Source organism: Sinocyclocheilus grahami, unplaced genomic scaffold (genome assembly GCF_001515645.1).
Source record: "Sinocyclocheilus grahami isolate Dianchi unplaced genomic scaffold, SAMN03320097.WGS_v1.1 scaffold912.1, whole genome shotgun sequence".
Taxonomy (NCBI): domain Eukaryota; kingdom Metazoa; phylum Chordata; class Actinopteri; order Cypriniformes; family Cyprinidae; genus Sinocyclocheilus; species Sinocyclocheilus grahami.
The window spans coordinates 260,393-270,715 of record NW_015506091.1 but is presented as its reverse complement, the minus strand read 5'-3'; the positions used below and the strand labels follow the sequence as shown (position 1 = coordinate 270,715).

At 41.4% G+C, this 10,323-nt stretch overlaps 1 protein-coding gene across 9 annotated transcripts in view; it reads left to right on the top strand.

The window, feature by feature from the left end:
• The window catches only part of LOC107564123 (receptor-type tyrosine-protein phosphatase delta-like), a 286,174-nt gene that overhangs the window by 45,749 nt on the left and 230,102 nt on the right, over positions 1–10,323 (top strand). The gene's annotated exons all lie outside the window — the stretch shown is intronic.

Below are 10,323 nucleotides of genomic sequence, written 5' to 3'. Positions count from 1 at the left end.
TAAAAATAGACGCATTTCAGAAAGGCGGGGCATAGAGGAGAATGATGTTTTTTTAACCTTAAACCGCATAAACACGTTTCATTACACCAAATACACAAAATAATGTTCTTTTTAGCAACATCATATGACCCCTTTAAGGTTGTCACAGTCCTGTTTTAGATGGTTGTTTAGAGTTGCAGTGAGGTTGCATTGGTAGCTGTCATAGAGTTAGAATTGTAGCGAAGTTGTCATAGTGCTGTGATCGATGGTGTGTAGAGTTGCAGTGGGGTTGTCATGGCGACTGATAGAGGGAGGAGTTGCAATGAGGTTGTGGTAACATAAATAATGTACAGTTGCATTGAGGTTTTCACAGAGTTGTGATAGACGGTTGTGTACAGTTGCAATGAGGTTGTCATGGTGATTGTGATGATTGTGCAGAATTGCAGAGAGACTGTCAGATAGTTGAGTAGATATGCAGTGAGGTTGTCATGGCCACTGTGATAGAGGAGACAGTTGCAGTGAGGTTGTCATGGCAGCAGTGATACAGTTGCAATGAGGTTGTCATTGGAAGCAGTGATGCTGTTACAGTGAGGTTGTCATGGCAGCGGGGATACAGTTATAGTGAGGTTGTCATGGCAGCTGTGGTACGGTTACAGTGAGGTTGTCACGGCAGCGGTAATACAGTTATAGTGAGGTTGTCATGGCAGCTGTGGTACAGTTACAGTGAGGTTGTCATGGCAGCGGTAATACAGTTATAGTGAGGTTGTCATGGCAGCGGTGATACAGTTATAGTGAGGTTGTCATGTCAGCTGTGGTACAGTTACAGTGAGGTTGTCATGGCAGCAGTGATGCTGTTACAGTGAGGTTGTCATGGCAGCGGTGATGCTGTTACAGTGAGGTTGTCATGGAAGTGGTGATACAGTTACAGTGAGGTTGTCATGGCAGCGGTGATACAGTTACAGTGAGGTTGTCATGCAATGGTGATACAGTTACAATGAGGTTGTCATGGAAGTGGTGATACAGTTACAGTGAGGTTGCCATGGCATGCAATGGTGATACAGTTACAATGAGGTTGTCATGGAAGTGGTGATACAGTTACAGTGAGGTTGTCATGGCAGCGGTGATCGATGGTGCAGAGGTTGTCATGGCAGTGGTGATACAGTTATTGTGAGGTTGTCATGGCAGCGGTGATACAGTTATAGTGAGGTTGTCATGTCAGCTGTGGTACAGTTACAGTGAGGTTGTCATGGCAGCGGTGATGCTGTTACAGTGAGGTTGTCATGGCAGCGGTGATGCTGTTACAGTGAGGTTGTCATGGCAGCGGTGATGCTGTTACAGTGAGGTTGTCATGGCAGCGGTGATGCTGTTACAGTGAGGTTGTCATGGCAGCGGTGATGCTGTTACAGTGAGGTTGTCATGGCAGCGGTGATACAGTTACAGTGAGGTTGTCATGGCAGCGGTGATACAGTTACAGTGAGGTTGTCATGCAATGGTGATACAGTTACAATGAGGTTGTCATGGAAGTGGTGATACAGTTACAGTGAGGTTGCCATGGCATGCAATGGTGATACAGTTACAATGAGGTTGTCATGGAAGTGGTGATACAGTCACAGTGAGGTTGCCATGGCAGCGGTGATACAGTTACAGTGAGGTTGTCATGCAGTGGTGATACAGTTGCAGTGAGGTTGTCATGGCAGTGGTGATACAGTTATTGTGAGGTTGTCATGGCAGCGGTGATACAGTTACAGTGAGGTTGTCATGGTAGCAGTGATAAGGTAAACTCCCTGCTCAACCTCTCTGAGACTGTGATAGAGGATCGAGTGGGGCTGCAGAGAGTTTTTCTCCCATCACTAATGTAAAAGAGATTGAGTTGTTGTCCAGCACAGATTTGAGTGTATCAGGTTGTCTTTCTTCCTGTTAGGTTGTCGGATAATGACGTCTGATCAAATCATCTCTCTCTACAGTGGAATGTGTCTCCTGTTCTCCTCCTGGATGTCCAGTAAGTCACTTACAGTCAGGCGTTCCTCCTCTCATCGCTCACTAATTAACTCCTAAAGCACTCACTGCAGGAGAGCACGGACCACACACGTGTGAGCCGGGAGAACGGGAAAATCCTTCCCAGTGTCCAGTGTTACTGCAGTGAGAGAGAAATGACAGATTGGCAGAAAGAGAAAAGAGTCTCTATAAAGAGACAAACTAGGGTTGACAGAGAGGCAGACGGTCTGTCTCATGATCTCAATGTGAACATCTTCAGAGATGCTGCTGTTCCCTTCTCTCCTAAACCTCATCTGTACTTGCTCAGCTCTCTGATGGAGAACAGTGAATATCAAATAACACACTACAGTTAAAGGTACTGTACATGTGCTTTAGTATGTTAGACAACACATCAAAATAACTGTACTAGGATAGTACAACTTTTAATTTGACATTATTACAAAGTGTACCTAAGTGTGTTAAAACGCGTGAAAGTGACTTCCCCAGTTTCCCAGCACCAATCCAGAACACCCTAGCAATTATTTGACCACACCACTAACATGTTCTTCAGATGATGTACTGATTTAGATACTAGCTCTATCATCACGAGCGCTCGTGTTTCTTCAGCACATATCTCCACCTGTCTCTCATCTCGTATAATTAAGCCATTTTAAATTCCATTTTGTGATGGTAAACGAGCGTCGTCTGGAAGCAGGCAGGATTGAGAGTCGGTGCAGGATCACAGGCAGATCTTCATTCTGACAGCAGAGCAGATGAAAGCCAGCGCTGATGAATACCGCGAGTCTCTCAGAACTTTGTTATTTTTACCTGTCAGGTGTGTATCGCTGTGTTTCATTTGAGTCAGTTTCAGGGATTCTGACGGCTGCTTCCTGCCCGCACAACGTCAACTTCTGCAGCACAGAGCTGTCACGCGTGTGTGTGTGTGTGTGTGTGTGTGTGTGTGGGCATCCGTCAGGTCCTTGTTAGCTGCTTTCCCACATCAGTTTGCAGCTTGAAAACTTTCCTCTGGCTGTTTTGAGTTGTTTTGTAGAGTTCGACTCCTGACTGGTGTTTGGCCGTCAGAGAAACCGTATGTTGGTCAGAATTCTGTCTCACTTTTGACTGGTCCACTTTGCAGTTTAGTCTAGCTAGACTACAGCACACACACACTACAGATTTCAGACCTGTTTGAAGGTCTGATCTAATGAACAATGTTTTGTGCAAATGAGAGTTTGAAATCCATCAGCAATGAGAACAGCCAATGAGACTGTGAGAGCGTGAGAGCGGAGCCAGGCATTGGCTGTCTGACTGACATGCAAATGACTGACAACTATTTGTTTTGTTTTTATCTTGTTTTTTGTTTATAAGACAAATTCATTGAGCAGACGGTTTTTGTCCCACAGCTGTTTTTAAAGCATTTATCGTTTATTTATTTGTTTGTTTGTACTGGGATGTATTTAGCATGTTAGACAAACATAGTCTTTTATTAATTTTGTCTGCTTAATATTTAGCACTGGAAAATATCAAAAATCACAACTATCAGGCTTGTTTTTTGCTTAAAGGGGTCCTATTATGCTCTTTTACAAAGTCTTGATTTTGTTTTGGGGGTGTACTAGAACATGCTCTAATGCTTGGTGGTTCGAAAAACGCATTATTTTTCACATAATTTACATTATTACAATACCTCTCTCTCCAGGCTGGCACAAACGGCTGGATTAGTTCTGGCTTCGTCTGTCCGCGGCGCCCAGCTACGTCGTGTTGTACTTGTAAGAATTGTTCTAGACGTGCCGAAAATTTGAGGCTCCAGCACAACAGCTCTTCTTCTTGGTTTTCTCTGATGCACTCACTCAACCAAGCGTTCTAACCACAACCTCGCCCCTCTCCACCCCCCAGTCATTCGAATTTCTGTAGGCAGGAATTATTTGTAATAATATTCCAATGAGCCGCTTTGTGACATCATAAAGCCCGGAAAACAAACGATGTAGTCCAAACGAGCCGTTCGTTGTAGTTCTTGAAAAGGGATTTTTTTAAAAACTATATATCTCCCTTTGGAGTGGACTTTGAGATTTGTAATGCCCAATTTCTGCCCAAACATACACACTACACACTGACTAAAATTAAAAAAGTGAAAAAGCATAATAGGACCCCTTTAATGTTTGTGACTGTTGCAGACCTAATATATAATGTATGTAAAATAAAACAGCTCATATAATATTTAGTTTGAGCTTCTGAGGTTATGAATCAATACTGTCTTAAGCACTTCTTTCCACTGACAAAAATAAAGAAAATGCAAATGTGGAGTTTGTTCCAGCAGTGCTGCAGTCTCTCCTTCGTTGAGATTGCAGTGCTTCATCTTCAGTTCTGTTATCGTCATAAACTGTAAACCTGATCTATACTTATATGTGCAGTATATTGAGAATTTGAGTGTAAATCTGATTCAGTCCTTCAGTGCAGTGATAGTCTGCTGGAGCACAGATGATACAGAGAGCAAAATGCAATGTAAAAAGAGTAAAAAGAGTCATAAATTCACATAGTTTTCATGTTCAACGTGTCTCGGTCTATAAAGTTGTGGTTGAGTTTAATTTATGGTGTGTGTGTGTGTGTGTGTGTGTGTGTGTGTGCTGGTTTGATGAATGTCAGTGAGCTGTTTGAGGCCAGTAGCTGAAAGTTTTGTTGACCAAAAAATGTGACTGTGATATTAATTAAACAGAAAAACTGACACACTTGATTAATATTCTGCTGTAGCATGCAACACTAAGAGAGAATTTTGATGTATTAGTACACACTTATATCACACACACACACACACACAACTCACTCTCACGCTCTCGCTCTCTCTCTCTCTGTGAGTCAGTGATTTTCTCCAGTGGCTCCAGTGTGTCCAGTCATTGATTAGACGTGATCAATTATTAATCAAGCTGCTTAAAGGAACTGCTTAGTTTCACACTTCCAAACAGAAATCAGTGTAGAGTCCCATAATACATTATCCATGATAATAAATCTATTTTAATACTTTTTAAACAAGTAATAGTTTCCTACCTTAAGCCCAAAGTTTTGGACCATAACTACCATAGACATTTAGGTTTACAGGACAATATAACGTTTAGTGATCAATAAATATGAAAGTTTTATGCTCAGTTCTTTAAAATTTTCCCTTTGCACTTAGAAATATCAATAATTATCACTACTAAACCTAAGCTTAGCATTGTGAAGCGTTGCTTTATTTTAACCCAGTCACAGTACGTGTCTTTTTTTCTATTTCATGGACTTTTAGTTTGTTTCACCTTCTTTTCCTGTCTTTTGTTACTGATTCCTTTGTTTCTGCACTTAGCACTGCAATCTTCTTTATTGCCTATCAAGCCATGATAGAACACAAGACCTACCGATAATATGGATCTAGCCTTCGTTCAAATCCTCAAGGACCTTGCGCGTGAGATTTTAGATCCGGCTCATGTCATCCATTACCCTGATGAGTCCCTCAGCATGGTCTTATACAAAGGACTCTGTGCGCAGGTGCACAGATGAAGGCTCATCTGACTGAGGATTGTCCTCAAGGGTCATTTTGTGAGGATGTAAAGTATGTACTCTACCACAGCAGTTCCCCTTTCATGGTAGGTGAGGAGAAGGATCAAACTCCAGCTCCAACGCCTGCCATGGATCCACAGCCTGAGCCCATGCCCACCACAGACCTGAAACCAGAGCCCTTACTGAAAATGGAGCTAGAGCCTGCCTTGATGTCCATCCCAGAGCTGAAGCCCGGCTTCAGGTCCATCGGGGAGTCCAGTGCTGTGGAATGGCTCATCAACTGGACGCTACAGAGCCAATTCCCACCCTTGTCCCTGCCCTCAAGCCACTTCCTCCTCTGTCTGGATGTCCGGTCCCATCTGGAGTCCTTCCTTCCCCACTGATTAGGGATGGGCGATATGGGCTTAAAAATATATTTATTTATTACGATAACAATATCAATGACGGTAATACAGGGAATCCTGTTTCTTTAGAGAAAAATATTATCTTTCCTATTTTTACTCAAAATAGGGTGTTTGTATGCATTAATGAGTACACACGTAATGTAAAGACTGTTTAATTCATACCGGAAGCCGGAGGGCGCTCTTGCACAGAAACTCCACATATGCATCGCACGCTCCAGGAAGGTATCCAGTTATCGCTGAGAAAAACGCACAATAGAGATAGAGACATTTTAATTGATGAAACTTGAGGAAAATAAACATACGATTGCACAAAATATATGGTTTATCTGTGTTCTTCAATCTTGGGTATTTTTATAAGGAAAGTATATTTATAATGCAATGTTAATCGACATGGCCTTTATCACTGTATATAATACTATCATTCTGTAATATGAACCCACGTCTGGTCACAAAAATAAGTATTTCAAACACTCAACTATGTTATTAAGTTCATTTGGAGAAAAAGCATGTCAGTAAATTATATCTTGGACAACAGGTTTTTAAACAGGCTCATACACATGCAAAACTGAATTGCACATGTGCTACTGTAGTACATTTATTCAGACCGATTTTTGTGCACTGTACAGCCCTAACCAAACCAGTTACAGATTGTAAAAGGAGCTCGAGCTCCTCATTTAGCGATATAGGCTACTCCTCCTCAATTTCACGTCCGCCTTCCGTGATGTCGCCCCGCACTGTCGCGCACAGAAATATGTCAACAACTAGACTTTATCGTTATTATGGGGGGAAGACTAATTCTTATCGTGGGGATACTTTTTACCGGTATATCGCAAATGATAAGATATCGCCCATCCCTACCGCTGATCCCATCCAGTCTCCAAGCTCCTTCCTCTGAATTGGTCCTGTCTAGCTGCCAAGTTCCCTCATCGCAGCTGGATCTTCCCAGTTTCCACACTGCCTCACCTTGACCTAAGAAGTTATCCATACCCCGTCATCCTCGCTAGTTCCATCACAGCACCGCAGCTCCTCCTTCCCTACTGGCTCTGTCGAGCTCCCCAGCTCCTCTTTGGGCTTCCCCAAGTGCTCAGATCCCCCTGCTCCACCTCAGGTCTCCGAGCCCAGAATTCCACCTCAGTTTGTTGCCCCATCAGTTCCACCTTGGCTCCACACTCCGTCTCCCCCATGGACCATCATCCCACTGGCTCCACCTCGGTCCCACAAGCCTGCAGCTCCTCCTTGGTTATCCAGACTGTCTGTGTCACCCTGGGTCCTGTGCCATTCGTCTAACGATGTAGCAAGTACACCGGGTGTTATGGGAAGTGTTCCCGGTTCCGATTGTCCTAATTAATGCAGCCTAAAAATCCTTTAACAGATTTAAATATTTTAAATGTTTTAGTGTGTCATGTGTAAGCCAGGTTAAAGAGATGGTTCTTTAATCTGGATTTAAACTGACAGAGTGTGTCTACCTCCCAAACAATGTTAGGTAGGTAATTCCAGAGTTTGGGCGCTAAAAAGGAGAAGGATCTGCCGCCCGCAGTTGATTTTGTTATTATAGGTATTATCAAATTGCCAGAGTTTTGAGAATGCAGTGGACGTGGAGGACTATATTGCGACAAGAGCTTGTTCAAATACTGAGGTGCTAAACCATTCAGGGCTTTATAAGTAATAAGCAAGATTTTAAAATCTATACAATGTTTAATAGGCAGCCAGTGCAGTGTTAACAGAACCGGGCTAATATGGTCATACTTCCTGGTTCTAGTAAGAACTCTAGCTGCTGCATTTTGGACCAGCTGGAGTTTGCTTATTAAGTTTATTTGTTTATTAAACCACCCAATAAAACATTACAATAATCTAACCTAGAGATCATGAACGCATGAATTAACATTTCTGCATTTGACATTGAGAGCATAGGTCGTAATTTAGATATATTTTTGAGATGGAAAAATGCAGTTTTACAAATGCTAGAAACGTGACTTTCAAAGAAAAAATGCTATCAAATAGCTCACCTAGGCTCCTAACTGATGACGAAGAATTGACAGAGCAGCCATCAAGTCTTAGAGAGTGTTCTAGGTTATTACGTGCAGAGTTTTTAGGTCCTATAATTAACACCTCTGTTTTTTCAGAATTTAGCAGTAAGAAATTACTCGTCATCAAGTTTTTTATATCGACTATGCATTCCGTTAGTTTTTTTAATTGGTATGTTTCGCCGGGCTGCGAAGAAATATAGAGCTGAGTATCATCAGCATAACAGTGATAGCCAACACCATGTTTCCTGATGATATCTCCCAAGGGTAACATGTAAAGCGTGAAAAGTAACGGCCCTAGTACTGAGCCTTGAGGTACTCCATACTGCACTTGTGATCGATATGATACCTCTTCATTCACTGCTATGAATTGATGGTGGTCAGATAAGTACGATTTGAACCATGCTAATGCACTTCCATTAATGCCAACAAAGTTTTCTAGTCTATTCAAAAGAATGTTGTGGTCAATAGTGTTGAACGCAGAGCTAAGATCCAGTAGCACTAATAGAGAGATACAACCACGATCAGATGATAAGAGCAGGTCATTTGTAACTCTAATGAGAGCAGTCTCAGTACTATGATACGGTCTAAATCCTGACTGAAAATCCTCACAGATACCATTTTCCTCTAAGAAGGAATATAATTGTGAGGATACTACCTTTTCTAGTATCTTGGACAGAAAAGGGAGATTCAAGATTGGTCTGTAATTAACTAGTTCTTTGGGGTCTCCTTCCCACCTCCTCCACCATGGTTACTTCCACTCCCTCCCACCATTCAGATATTGTGACAGGAGGCAGCTGCTGGGATGGGGATGTACTATCACAGTTTTGCTCTGTCTCCTTGACTTTTAGTTTGTTTTACGTAAGGGATAATGTACATCCAGCTGGTTGTAATTGCAGAATAACCCCCGACAGGGTGATCAGGTCCCCGACGTGAAGCGGAGGTTATCCTGCGATAACAACCAGCTGGATGTACATTATCCCGTTTATTACACGGCTACTTACCACATTAGTAAATAATTTGACACAAAATATTGATTTCAGTTGAAATATTTGAACACACAGCTTCAGTAAAGACATGAGTTGCGAGCAAGCGGCAAGTTCAAACTACACGGACATTTAAGGGATACGGTGCAGTCATACAGTGCATACTTATTATACAACATTTCACCACATAAATAAATATCTTTGATCGCCATAATTATTTAAGACAAAACTGTTTTAAAATCTTACCATGTTATCAAAAACTGTTCCTAGAAAGCGTATAGTGCCGACTTCAGTTACCCGGCTGAGCCTGTGTTATCAGCTTTTACCGGTTGTTATTGAGGGATAACAGACCTCGGAATGTCGCGACTGACCAATCAGAATCAAGTATTCCACAGAGCCGTGTAATAATTTGTTTTACTATGTTTCGTTCTTGTTTCTTTTGCTCCAGCTGCTCATTTGTTGTACCTATTATGTCTGTTTCTACTTTCATTATCTACCTGTGCATTATTTGCCTTCAATTTGTTCAGTTCCTTGTCTTGTGTTAACTTACCGTTACGTTTGTTTCCCTGTAGATTTTCTTTGTCGTTTTTGGTCTAAAAGTGCTGCAGTTTCATCTCCGATGAGCCGTGGTACAAGAACTACCAATAATGTGAATCTGTTTCAGTTTGTTTTGTGATAAATCACACATCACAATTAGTAATGATGTGTGATTTATTATTATTAGTAGTAGTAGTAGTAGTTGTTGTTGTAGCATAATAATAATAATAATAGTAATAATAATAAAACAACTCATGGCATTTCTATTTCGAAACATGTGCAGTGTCAGCATTTTCACATTCCAAAATATTTTGGGTTTGCATGTGCAAAAATAACAAACAAACAAATAAAAACTCATAATAGTAGTGTTACTTAATACCTCACAGTGTTGAGGATAGAGTGGAACAGAAACACATTCTGTATTTGAGTATTTGATCAGAAAAAGCATTTAAGAACTACAGAGTGAAAATAGCATTTAGGGAGAATTGTGTTTAAAATGAAAATGGCAAATTAGCAGATATTACAATTGTATTTATTTATTTAATAAAATGAGTTTAAAATTCTGTTTTGCCACATATAGTTGAGTGTCGTGTTAATTAGTAGTAAATCATATGGCAGTGATGACTGTACTCTTTTTTGGGGGGTTCTTCCGCTCGCAGCCTCTGGCCCTTTACAAGTGAATAAAGACATTATTGAGTCTCTTTGGGCCATTTTTGCTTTTGAGGACAAGTTGTTATTTGAGTTGTTTTTAATGAGGCAACATTTTGCAATTTCATCCCCACAAGTATAGCTGAGTCATAAACACACACACACACATACACACACACACACACACACACACACACACACACACACACACACACACACACACACACTCACACACACACACACACA